The sequence below is a fragment of the Hylobates moloch genome, unplaced genomic scaffold (genome assembly GCF_009828535.3).
Source record: "Hylobates moloch isolate HMO894 unplaced genomic scaffold, HMol_V3 SCAFFOLD_2, whole genome shotgun sequence".
Classification (NCBI taxonomy): Eukaryota; Metazoa; Chordata; class Mammalia; order Primates; family Hylobatidae; genus Hylobates; species Hylobates moloch.
The window spans coordinates 91,819,552-91,832,531 of record NW_026652277.1 but is presented as its reverse complement, the minus strand read 5'-3'; the positions used below and the strand labels follow the sequence as shown (position 1 = coordinate 91,832,531).

At 37.3% G+C, this 12,980-nt stretch overlaps 1 protein-coding gene across 22 annotated transcripts in view; it reads left to right on the top strand.

The window, feature by feature from the left end:
- The window catches only part of RIMS1 (regulating synaptic membrane exocytosis 1), a 515,539-nt gene that overhangs the window by 183,912 nt on the left and 318,647 nt on the right, over positions 1-12,980 (top strand). The gene's annotated exons all lie outside the window — the stretch shown is intronic.

Genomic DNA, 12,980 nt, shown 5'->3' with positions numbered 1-12,980 from the left:
TGTTTACTATGATGGTATTTAAAGCTAAAACAAAACCCAGAAATCTTTGGATTTTGAAAGCAATCTGTTAAAAACTATAATAATCCATGTATCCTTAGACTTGAGAGCATTTCTAAATGAAGCTTGCAATCTGATCATTTGGTGATGTTTGGATTATGTGTTTATAGTAGGATTTAAAATGCCTTTTCACACAGATACTATAGAAAGGTGAGCAGCAGGTTGCACACAGTGACAAATTAGTGGTGCTCTTAGCCAGGCTGTTTAAATTATTTTTGGGCAGGAGACATACTGTACACACCAGATTTTAGATGCAAGTAATTAATATGAAATGTTACCTCACTCTTTGCCTGTAGTTAATCTGAGCTCTCCCTATTTCTCTCTCTTTCCTTCCGGTTCTATTCCCTAGTACTTCATGTATTATCTTCCTTGCAAGTTCCCTTTCTCTGTGAAATTTTTTCTTGTTATATTGGCAAGGATATTTATCCTTACAAAACTGGTGGTGGCTGCAGCAGCCATGCCCAGAGCTTACTAAGCAGAGACTAGTGCCTATGTCGGCAGTTGAGACAGGTTGCTATACCAAACCTATCTTTAGTTCACTACCTGTTTGCTCCATTAGGTAGAAGCTTTCTCCTAGACTTAGGAGAAGCAAAAACAAACACAAACAAACAAACAAAAACAATGCTCCTTTATTTAAAGGAGCATTTTCTCAGCATCTGAACCAATTATACATGCCTACTTTCCATATCTAAATTTATAGCATTGCACAAAGAGAACTCATATTAAATGGAAGACCGTGAGGCTCTGCAGTATCCTGGATCATCTAACAAAGTTTTTTTGTATATTTATATGTGTATATATATCTATACACACATACACACAGATACACCCAAACACTATACATACTAAGCATTTAACATATTTGAGGAAGTTAACTTTATCACATCACAGTTCACGTTTGTATAACTTCCTAAGAAAAGGTGGAATCTATTATAAAACAAACTGAAAAAGATTATTTAAAAAGCCCTGGCCGGGCGCGGTGGCTCACGCCTGTAATCCCAGCATGGATCACGAGGTCAGAATCGAGACCATCCTGGTAAACATGAAACCCTCTACTAAAAAACAAAAATTACTGGCGAGTGGCGAAAAAAAAAAAGCCCTTAAGAGTTGGAGCTGTTTTTATTCCTTCATAGAGCCTGCATTCTAATAACCATTTAATATAACCTCTACTTTGATTTGTACATGGACTAAAAAGGTATGACCACTGGGACTTGGCACTGAAGCAAGAAGAAACAAAAAGAGGCTGAAGAAACACTACTTACATGAGATTTCCAGACATGGGATTACTGTGTATTCAGATTCCTTACACAACATTAATAGCACATATAAAATAATTAAAATTTCTGGGAACTTTTAAGCTGTTTGATGTATCAAGCAGGGTCTACCTTCATGTTACAGTGATTACCAGGTTTCAGATGCTGGGTAGGTGTCAGGTGGATACTTCATTCATGATGCCAATAGAGTGTCAAATAAACATGGATTTTTAAACTATGAGATAATATATTATCGTACTTCCGCATCCTCTTCCAATTATGAGACACAGTTTTCTTTGATGTCACTCAGGCTCAGAAAGTTGAATACCCTTCACTTTGTGTGATTTGGCAATAATTGTCTTTGGTGCTGAGAAAACATGCACAGTATGAAATAGAAAAATGCAGCTGAGTGAGGTGGCTCATGCCTGTAATCCCAGCATTTTAGGAGGCCAAGGCAGGAGGATCAGTTGAACTCAGGAGTTGGAGACCAGCCTGGGTAACATAGTGAGACCCTATCTCTACAAAAAAATTTAAAAATTAGCCAGGCATGGTGGGGCGTGCCTGTAGTCCCACCTACTTGGGAGGCTGACATGGGAGGATTGCCTGAGCCAGGCAATTGAGGCTACAGTGAGCTATGATTGTGTCACTGCACTGCACTCCAGTCTAGGTGACAGACAGAGACTCTTTCTCAAAATTCAATCAATCAATAAAATAAAATAGAAAAATGCAACCTGACAATTGTTTTTTAAAAAACAAAACAGGGGCCAGGTACATTGGCTCATTCCTGTAATGCCAACACTTTGGGAGGCTGAGGCAGGTGGATCACTTGAGGTCAGGAGTTCAAGACCAGCCTGGCCAACATGGTGAAACCGTGTCTCTACTAAAAAAAAAACAACAACAACAACAAAAATCAAACAAACAAACAGAAATTAGCCAGGCATGGTGGCAGATGCCTGTAATCCCAGCTACTTGGGAGGCTGAGGCAGGAGAATCGCTGGAAACCGGGAGGCAGAGGTTGCAGTGAGCCGAGATCATGCCACTGCACTCCAGCCTGGGTGACACAGTGTGACTCCATCTCAAAAATAAAATAAAAAACAAAATACATAACAGTCATGAACATAAAATATGCCTACCTGCCCAGACTCTGGGAGAGTTAAAGCAAGGTAGAAGGAAGATGTATCTGAACACTCCCCACCTCCACTATCAGAGCTATGGCCCAGACTTCCATTGTCTGTAAACTGGGTTATTGCCAGGCCTCCTGACTGGAGTCTCAGCTTTCCTCCTTGCTGGCTTCTATTACAAACATAGGAGCCAGAGGGAGCGTATGAAAATGTAAGTCCAGTTATCTGATTCCTCCGCTCAGACTCTTCCAGTGGCTTTCCATTCACCCAGAGTAAAAGCCAAATCCCGATGATGATGAAGAAAGCTCACATAACCCGTGTACCCTCTTCCTCCTCTGCCCTTGCTCAGTCCTTTCCCACCGTGGGGGCCCACCCGCTTTGCCTCAGCCTCACCAGGCACTTGCTGCGTCCTCTGCCAAGCCCGGCTCTCTGTAAGGTGCTCCCTCACCTCCTTCGGGTCTGTGATCAAATTTCACCTTTTGGTGAAGCCTTCTCTAACTGCCGTACTTACACTTTAAAAAACAGGGAAATCAGTAGTAACAAAACATTACTTAGCATTCAAAGTCCTCAGATAAGAGGAGATTCATATAATAGGAATTTCACTCTGAGTAGCTACAATGTTTTCAATATGCTAAGTTTAACCCTAAGAAGGGCAAAGGGCAATAAAACTTAAAGAGTCAGAGGACAAGTAGATTTCTCCTTAGAATCACAGGTTTTCTTTCCTGGGCTACTCTGCTGAATAGCTTTCAATTCAATTGAACTCTAAATATTTATCAATTGCCTGTTCTAAGGGACTTGATGCAGGGGTTACTGAAATGGATAAGAAAGGATGAGACCCAGATTTTAAGGTTAAGATGATTTATCAGAGGGGATTACTCAAATACTCAAAAGAAATGACCAAAAATAGATAAAATAGGGTGTTGCTCATAAGTGAAGTATAGCAAAGTGTTTTCATTTTGACCGATTGCTACAAAATCAATAGAACTGTTGAGTTGGAATTAGATCGTGCTTAATTTGAATGGATCATGACAGTGACAAAAACTGCAAGATTTTCTGTCCAGGGTTCTGACACAGTCTATTGAATTAAATGCGGTTCAAATTGAAAGTACCTTGATATTATTCAAAGTTTTTCATAGATGGTGCAATATTATGAAAGGTAAAATGACTGCTCCTAGCTTTGTGTGCACTGTGATTAGTGAAAGCATTATGATATTTTTTTTAGTATCTAAATATACCATACCATAAAATGGTAAGTTTTAAAAATAGACTTGATTATTACCAAGCAGTGGCTGGTGAGGGTAGAAGAGGTTGTCTGGAGTTGATTAAACAGTGGTAGGGGTTCTGGGTTACATGGGACAGATATAGAATACATCTACATTTGTATAAATTAAAAATCCTTCCGATATTCTCTGGAATTTTATATTCTACTTTAGCAGTAATATTTGAATTATTGGTTTTATGATCTCTCGTGGATATAAAAGAACTTAAGTTATTTACAACACCTGTTATATTATTTAGATGATAGTTAGGTTTTATATGCATATTAACAATGTATTTTAATTAAATGATGAAAACAGATGTCATCATTAGCAAATGTAATGGGAAGAAAATTACATCTTGTCACTTGCCTTGAAATGCACTCCAGAATGCATTAGAAAATACTGTACCTAATGATGGCTGACTAATTCAGTATACTGTGCAAGTAAAATTCAGGAAGCTTGTATTCTTCTGCTTTTAAAACTGAAAAAGAGGAAACCTTTTTGGAATAAATTTTTTATTACTCAGCTATTCAACTTAAGCTTTACAAATAGAATATTTGATGGCACTGCTTTCAAGAATCTGGAGTCAATCTGTGTATTTTATTTCATAGTTCTAGATCCTATTTATGTATTTCAATCCATTGAATAATGTTACACTTCACAGGACCATAATAGATGTTTTATCTGATTTTTGTTCACTATTTCCTCTACAATTATAAAATAGCTAATATTTTACTGAGTACTTACTATTGTCTCACACCTCCCTAAGTGCTTTGCACATACATATTAGCCATTTTAATCCTCACAACAACCCCACAGTAGGTAGGCATTATTATCCTCATTTTACAGAGGAAGAGGTAGAGTCTTTGCATGTTAAATAACTTGCCAGGTCAGAAGCTAATAAGAAGAAGAGCCCAAGAAAGTTTTGAACCCAGGAAATTTGGCCCTAGAACCGCTGGGCTCTGCTCTTTTCTCAAGTATTGGCACACATGGAGATTAAATCTAAAACCAAGAAATATGCTTGTGCACTCACTTCTTGGGGTCAAGAAGCAAGTAATATACTTTCCTTCTACACTCAGAGTAGGAGCGGCATATCTTCATTATACCCTCACTAGGGATAAGTGGGTGTTCAGAACCTCTGAACAGACAAGACAGGAATGTCACAGGTGGCCACATAGAGACCCTGGTAACCAGAATGGGTGAGCACAAACTTTACCAACGGAAGAATTTGTCCAGGGAGATGAAGCCATTAGATGTTCTGGAAATTAGGGGACATTGCACTTCTCATTTATTCCCTTGTGGCTCTGTGATTTCTGAGAAACAAAGCAGCTTGAAGAGCTTTATAGGACCATTGACATTTTAAAAGAAGTATTCTGATCAAATATTTAAAATGTAAGGTAATGATACTTTGTCAAAGTAACGTTGAAAGCCCCCCTCCCTTAGGTAACACATGCCTGAACATAGTTTATCATCTAAAAGAAGAAAAGGCAACAAAATCTGGTTAACTCACTAATAAGAAGGATACATTTGATGTATGTGAATTTATCAGATATTAAACATGAAAAGGAAAACAAGTCTTTCACGTTAAAATTTTTCTGTATATCATTTATTCACCAAGTATTTCAGAGCATTGGAAATATTTGTGATTCGGGCAATTTACATTTATCAGTGCAGTGATAATACTAATGATAATACTCCTTTTATAAATATCAAATTTTTAGAATCTTCTTTCTTTTTTTTTGTTTGTTGTGAATCAGCAATGACCATAAAAATGCCCCAAAAATTTTCAGACAAAATTACACATGTTCCACCAGTGGTCGTATCTTCTGGAGTTTCCACAAAACAAATTTGTGGGTTCATTTTTCACTCTGACTACTTCCATCTTACAAGATGACCTTTTTGCCCCTCACTAGTGATCTATTGATAGATCATCCAAGCCACTCATACTGATCCCCATCTGCCAGGAAATCCTGCCAGTCATCACTGCCTCCCAAAGTTATCAGCTAAGTGTACTCAGAAACTTAAAAGCGAAGTATTCTGTTTCCCTCATGTATTATCTATGCCTACGTATAATAATAATAGCTAATATTTATTGAGCTTTTACCATAGGCTAGACATGGTGCTAAGCACTTTACATTGATTATCTCAATTAACCCTCCCAATAATCTTACAAAGTTGCTATTATTATCACCAGTTCATAAATGAGGAGACTGAGGAACAGAGTAACTTCCTCATGGTCATGAAGCTGAGAAATAGAACTAGATTTGATCCTGACCAGGCCAGACTCACACTTATGCCTGAACTATTATATTTAATTCCTTCCAAAAAGTGTCCAGTTGTATAACGTAGTTGGGTTGGTTTTTTTCCCTCCTTATAGTAACATAACAAAGCAATTTGGTGAAGATAGTCAACAATAGAGCCAAGGCAATGTTTACAGTGTGTTGTGCGTTCCAGAAGATGCAAGCATGAATTGGTTACTTAACACTTTGTCTTGCTCATATGTGTAGACACCACTGTCTTCTAAATTGCCAACACATGGAGTTTGCTCTTTATGCATTAGATAGGTTGGCATGATCACGTGACACATTCTGGAAAAGTTTGCATGGAGTATGATTAGACCTATTTAATATCAGTTGATACATATCTGTTATATTGATGATCCCAATATTACCTATTAAGATTATTTTCTTAAAACTTACTTCATTCCTTTTAAAAATTATATTCCTAATTCATATCCTACATTATGATTTCTCATAATTTTACTTGATTTTCTTCTCTTGAATTGTACTGTGAATGAGATAACTTGTTTGTCAAAATATTAAAATGACCCTTTCTTGAACCAGGTTTTCAGTTTCAGACGTCTGATATATCTCCAATATTGGAAAGCAGTAATATTGTCCCATAATCTAGAAACAGTATTTCTAGGACCCAACACATGAGCCTTCTACACATGTAGCACCTCACAGCATTCAGGAACACAGTGAAGGTATTTATTGGGAGATGGAGTGCAGCAGAAAACTTAAATCTATGCTAATGGGCCTCCATGTCCTCAGATGTCTTCATTTAATGCTTACTCAGGAGTGGCCTCCTATGGTAAATTGAAAATGGAATTAAAAATAAATGCTTGACTGAAGTAATAGACTATAAAACGCTAATAGCTAATCATCGGTTATGCTCTTATTTTTCGTAAGTGTCATCTCTCAGTGCTTTCAGAACACTGTGGGATGCTGATTGGATGAACTTCATTTTTAACAATGCTAAATGGGGGACCATAAAAAATACTAACAATAGAAAAATATACAAAAACCCTTAATATGTAATTTTTTAAAAGGGTATGTAGAATGACAGTCATCCGCAAAAGAGCAGAAATTGCAACATTTTATAAATTTTTCTTTTGTTCTTTTTCAGCCACCTCTGAAAACACATTTTCCTAATAAGTCAAATCTCCTGCTGATTGTACCAATTTTTTTTAACACATAAGATGCTTTAAAGAAAAGTAATTTAAATAACTATGGCAGAATTGAATGCAAAAATAAAAAGCTTTAGTGCCATCTGCTGGACATTTGCAATAAGAAAAAAGTATACTCATTTTAAAGACCAAACATGTTTTTAGATACAAACTGATAATTTGTTGAACTGTAGTAGTTTTCAAAAATTACTCAATAACATCTGGGGTAAATTTCTGAATTACTGAAATATTTAGAATATTGCCTCTGAAGCAACCTATGTTTAAGCCTGTGTACAAAACACTATGATGCTTTTTAAAACTCACATATACAAATGTGCACATTTCTGTGATTCATAAAATTGTAAGTTTTAAACAATGATGGTTATCGGGTTAAATATGTGTATTAACATGATATTAAATTATTCAGCATATTTTCAGAGGGGTAGTGCCCCAGATTTTGCGTTTATGCTTAAAGTTTCATTGGGATGATTACTTTTATGAAATGAGATGACAGATCTGTGAAAAAATTGCCTTCATTTTCAAGTTTATTCTTAATGTTTGCAGTCTCTGCCACATGGTGGTCTCTGGATAATTTGTACCAGAATTACTAAAAAAGCTCCTTCCTGGAATTTATCCCAAACCTACTGAATCAGAAGCTCTGTAGGTTTGTCCAAAAATTTGCATTTTAACAAGCCCCTTAGATAATTCTGATGCATATTTAGTTTGAGGATACCAAGGAAACACCTCTTACAAAGCAATAACTTTCTGTTCCTTTAGCCGTAATTAAAATTAGCATTCTGAAAATAGAATGGTGTAGTGGAAAGTTTGAAATAGAGGACCTAATTATCGCCAACCATTTTACCAGCCTTGTGTAAGGCACATAAAGCATGTCCCTAAATTTTCCCATTTATAAAATGAGGAAATTGTACCCACTAATCTTCAGAGTTTCTCCTGTGTCTGTATTTTCCCAAATATTTTCATTTTACACTGGGTTTTGGAATCCTTCCTTCATCTTGTCTCACTCTAAGTGCTTAAACGATGCCATAGTGATGAACCCCAAGTCCTGGCAAAGAAGAAAACCTTGGTTTTAAGCTTGTACAGCTAGATTTCTTAAATTTCAGAAGTGATTCACAAAACGCGTTGAAGCCGACAAGAAAGGCAAATGGTAGAATAATTCATAGTTCTTCCAAAGGAGAGCCTGTATGCTCATATCTAGAATAGCATATTATATTTCTACAGCTGGTGTTAGGTGAAAAATTCACCTAAGTAAATTTAGATTAGTAAAGTATTGATAAGTTTTAATGATACTTGGTAAGAGTTCAAGCTATGAGAGGAAGTTCAAGGCTGAAGGAAAAATACACTGCTGTAAAAGCGATTTCATCTGAGTTACATATGTTTGCAATTGCAATTGCTTCTTTTTGCAGGATACTATGCATATGCCTGACACCTGTAAACAACTTGTATTTATAATATCAGGTAATAAAATAACTGAAACTCAAGACCTTCTTATGCTACTTCCTTTGCACTCCCAGAGCCTTAAGGAGTGTGGGTTGTGCAACGGACCTCAATACATGTTTGTTGAATTGTTGTTTGTAAGATTCTACTGTGTTTGACAGATAGCTGGAAAGTTTATTTTGACTGTAGTATAAGATGTATGAGAAAACCTATGTGAGAGATGCTAATAGATCAGTAAGTGGGGACCTTGTACCACAGGATGAGGAAATGAACTACCTCAGAGATGATATTTAACCAGTAGATTGACATGATTGGTTCAGTTTATTAGGAAGATCATTCAGGCAGTATGAAAGATGCACTAGAATGATGGAAACCATCGGCACGAAGCCTAGTTAGAAAGCTAATGAAATAATCCGAGCTAAGAATGATGAGGGCCTTCATTCACAGGTGATAGATTTGTGCTGTGCATTAAATCTCTACAGAAAGAAGGAGGTTTTTTGTTTGTTTGATTGTATATGTACCTTGTATCTCAGTCCAAGTTTTACGTTGATTTGCTGTCCCTGCAGCTTCTTAACCAGACAAAATGAACTAGACAGACACAAGTACTTATATCCACAAAGTTTGCAGAAAAAGAAATGAGATTAAAAATAAAAAAATACAAACTTTATTTCTCGACATAAGATCCATGAAGTTCAAGATGCTGTTATAACCCATGATACCAGCCATTTAGTTTATCCCTAAAGAACTGAGAGTCCTGGGGATTTTACCATGCCAATGCAGTATTTTTTACAACGTTAACTGAAGAAAAATTAGTGCCCTTCACAGACATTTTAAGATTAGGAAACAAAAGGAAGTTAGAAGAATTCAATTTAGGACTGTAAGGTAAATGCCTAATGATTGCCTATCAAAACTCTGGCAGAATTGCCCTTGTTTGATGAGAGGAATGAGCAAGAACATTGTCATGGTGGAGAAGGACTCTCAGATGGCATTTCCCTGGGACTTTTTCTACTGAAGATTGGCTAACTTTATCAAAACACTCTCATAATAAGCAGATGTCATCATTCCTTGGCCCCTCAGAAAGTGAGCAAGCAAAATGGCTTGAGCATCCCAAGAAACTGTTGCCATGACATTTGCTTTTGACTGGTCTGCTTTTACTTTGACTAGACCACTTCCACCTCTTGAAGGCCATTCTTTTGATTGTGCTTTGTTTTCAGGATCATACTCATAAAGCCATGTTTCATCTACTATTAACAATTCTTCAAATAAATACTTTAGTATATTTATCCCACTTTAAAATTTCCATTGAAAGCTCTGCTCTTCTCTGCAGCTGATCTGGGTGCAATGGTTTTGGCACCCATCAAGTGGAAAGTTTGGTCAACTTTAATTTTCCAGTCAGAATTGTGTGAGCTGAACCAATTGAGATGTCTATCGTGCTGGCTACTATTTCTGCTGTTAATTGTCAGTACCGTTCAATTAGGATATGAACAAAATGATTTGTTTCCTCACGAATTGATGTATGTGGTCTACTACTACAGGCTTCATCTTCAACATCATCTCATTCCTTCTAAAAATGAGTCATCCACTTGTAACTGCTGATTTATTTGGAACATTGTTCCATAAATTTTTCATAAAGCATCAGTGATTTCACCATTCTTCCACCCAAACTTCACTTGAATTAATTTTTATTTTATTTATTTACTTTAATTAATTAATTAGTTAATTATTTTGAGACGGAGTCTTACTCTTGTCACCCAGGCTGGAGTGCAATGGCGCGATCTCAGCTCACTGCAACCTTTGCCTCCCAGGTTCAAGTGATTCTCCTGCCTCAGCCTTCCGAGTAGCTAGGATTACAGGCACCCACCACCACACCCGGCTAATTTTTTGTAATTTTTAGTAGAGATGGGGTTTCACCGGCCAGGCTCCAGGCTAGTCTCGAACCCCTGACCTCAGGTGATCCACCTGCCTCAGCCTCCCAAAGTGCTGGGATTGCAGACGTGAGCCATCGCGCCCGGTCACTTGAAATTTCATGTTTGTTCTTGCTTCAGTTTTAGAGGAATCATGTTGCTCTCATAGGAGTTCTTTTCAAACTTACATTGTATCCCTCTTAGTGCCTCAAACTATTAATAGGTACTTTTCAGACATGTTATAACAAGTTATTACAAGTTCATTTTGGTGCAAGAAAGTTTTGAAAACGCATAGTTTTTTAGTAATATTAATTTTCTATGAACTTTTTGAAGACCCCTCATATAAGTAATTGGCTTGGGGAACTGAATCTATTTTTTAAATTTCCTGGTGGTGGCAAAATGCTTTCCATAGTAATGTGTGCTTAGTGTACGATGAAGAAAAAGAGAGGGAGGGAGGGAGAGGAGAGAAGAGAGGGAAGGAGAGGTGAGGGGAGGGGAAGAGAGGGAGGGGAGAGAGATAAAATGGAAAATGAATGGGAAAGGGAGATCTTAGACTCAGATATTGTTCACCCATGGTACAGTGGAAGGAATTAAGCAATTTGACATAGATTAGAGGATTGTAGCTGAAGTGGAAGACTGACCCTCACAATATATATTTCAAAACAATTTTAGGAAGTCTTATGAAAAAGCTAGAAATCTGAAAACTGAATTTTGTAGACTCTCCTGCACCTAGAATTCCTGATGTAATTTAGGTTCCATCAGTCAAATGTGCTTGCATGAGATTTGAATTGAAACTGAATTAGATGCAGAGCCACAACAACATACTGGGCATCATTTTCCTGGGATCTCCTGATGTGGCTCTGGTGGTGGCTTCTAGATCAGAATACCTTAGCTCAGGTGGTAGGACACTAACACTAGCCATTTGGACAGTGGCTTTCTGATTTCTGCAGCTTCCTGATTGAGGAACTTTGGTATTTTTGTTTTGTTTTGTTTTTTGTATTAGACAGGGTCTCACCCTGTCACCCAGGCTGGAGTGCAGTGGCATGATCATGGCTCACTGTAGCCTTGACCTGCAAGGCTCAAACAATCCTACCATGTCAGCCTCCTGAGTAGCTGGGTCTACAGACATGCACCACCATGCCTGGCTAATATATTTTTAAATTTTTTTTATAGAGATTGGGTTTAGCTTTGTTGTCCAGGCATTTCTCAAATTCCTAGGCTCAAGTGATTCGCCCATCTTGGCCTCTCCAAGTGCTGGAATTATAGGCATGCACCACTGTGCCTGGCCTGATGGTGGAACTTTGAGTAGTTAGCTTGTGATTTTGTTTTGAGGGGCATTCCAAGAGATCAGTGCAAGACCCCACAACCATCCCTCTTCCAACTATTTTGTAGCAGAAAACTCCATTATTTAACCTTTTTGTCTAAAAGACTGTGCTGTTTGTTATTTTCTACTCAACTCTGACACAAGAAGCCACGATGTACAAACATCATTTAAAAAAAAAATAGTGACTCTTGAAATTTTGTGAAATTTTACAGCTCCTCTATTATAGAGTGGAATCAAAAAGGCAATTTCACTAAAAGGGGGACAATTGTGTTGTGGGGACAACAAAGAGTTTTTTAACTGTATGACTATATGACTTACTGTCCTTCTTTGACACTGGTATATGCTGTCATAAACTGCTAATTTATATTTATGTATAACTTACTTTCTAAATTGATTATACATTCATTGAAGTCAAGAACTGTGAATTTATGTTCAACAGTATAGTGTGATGTCAAAATGTGTTTAAACAAGCCTCCAACCTACTAGACTAGTAAAACATTGAATTTCAGTCATTACTAGGGCTCCCTCTTGGACAACCCCCATGTTTTTTGGAGGCTCTTAATCAGTCCATCATTCTCAGAACAACTCTCCTGGCTTTAATATCCATGCCATTAACTTCATAAGGACTTGGTGGTGTCCATGTGCTAAGGTTGACGAAGGGAATGCATGATGGTACTGATCTGTTTTCTGTGCCAAGGGCGATGAGGGAAACAGAGGTCATGCTTATTGTTTTCAGCACCTATGTCCTTCCACCATTGTATACACATTCTAAAGCAATCCTCCATTTGGGAGTACTGCACGCAAACTATCCTGGCCTCTGCCCTGCTTTTATCTCAGAGAAAGCCCTCACCTGCTCTCAGAACCTGCCACTTGGAGTTTTAAAACTTTAAAACAATAGCTTCCATCTTTTCCTCCTCTGGAAAAATCCAGTTCTATTTGCCTAGACCTCATAAAGGAAATCCAGGAAGAAAGGTAGAATTTTCTCCTAGATTCTCATATCTCTGGGAATGGGAGAAGAAAAAATACAAAATAGAAAAATGTGAATTGCTGCACTAATTAGAAAGATTTCTCTATATTCCACTATTATGATTTACTTGTTCAACAAATACATATTAATTTGTACAATTGCCATCAATAATTGCTTGTTTAAATTATTTAT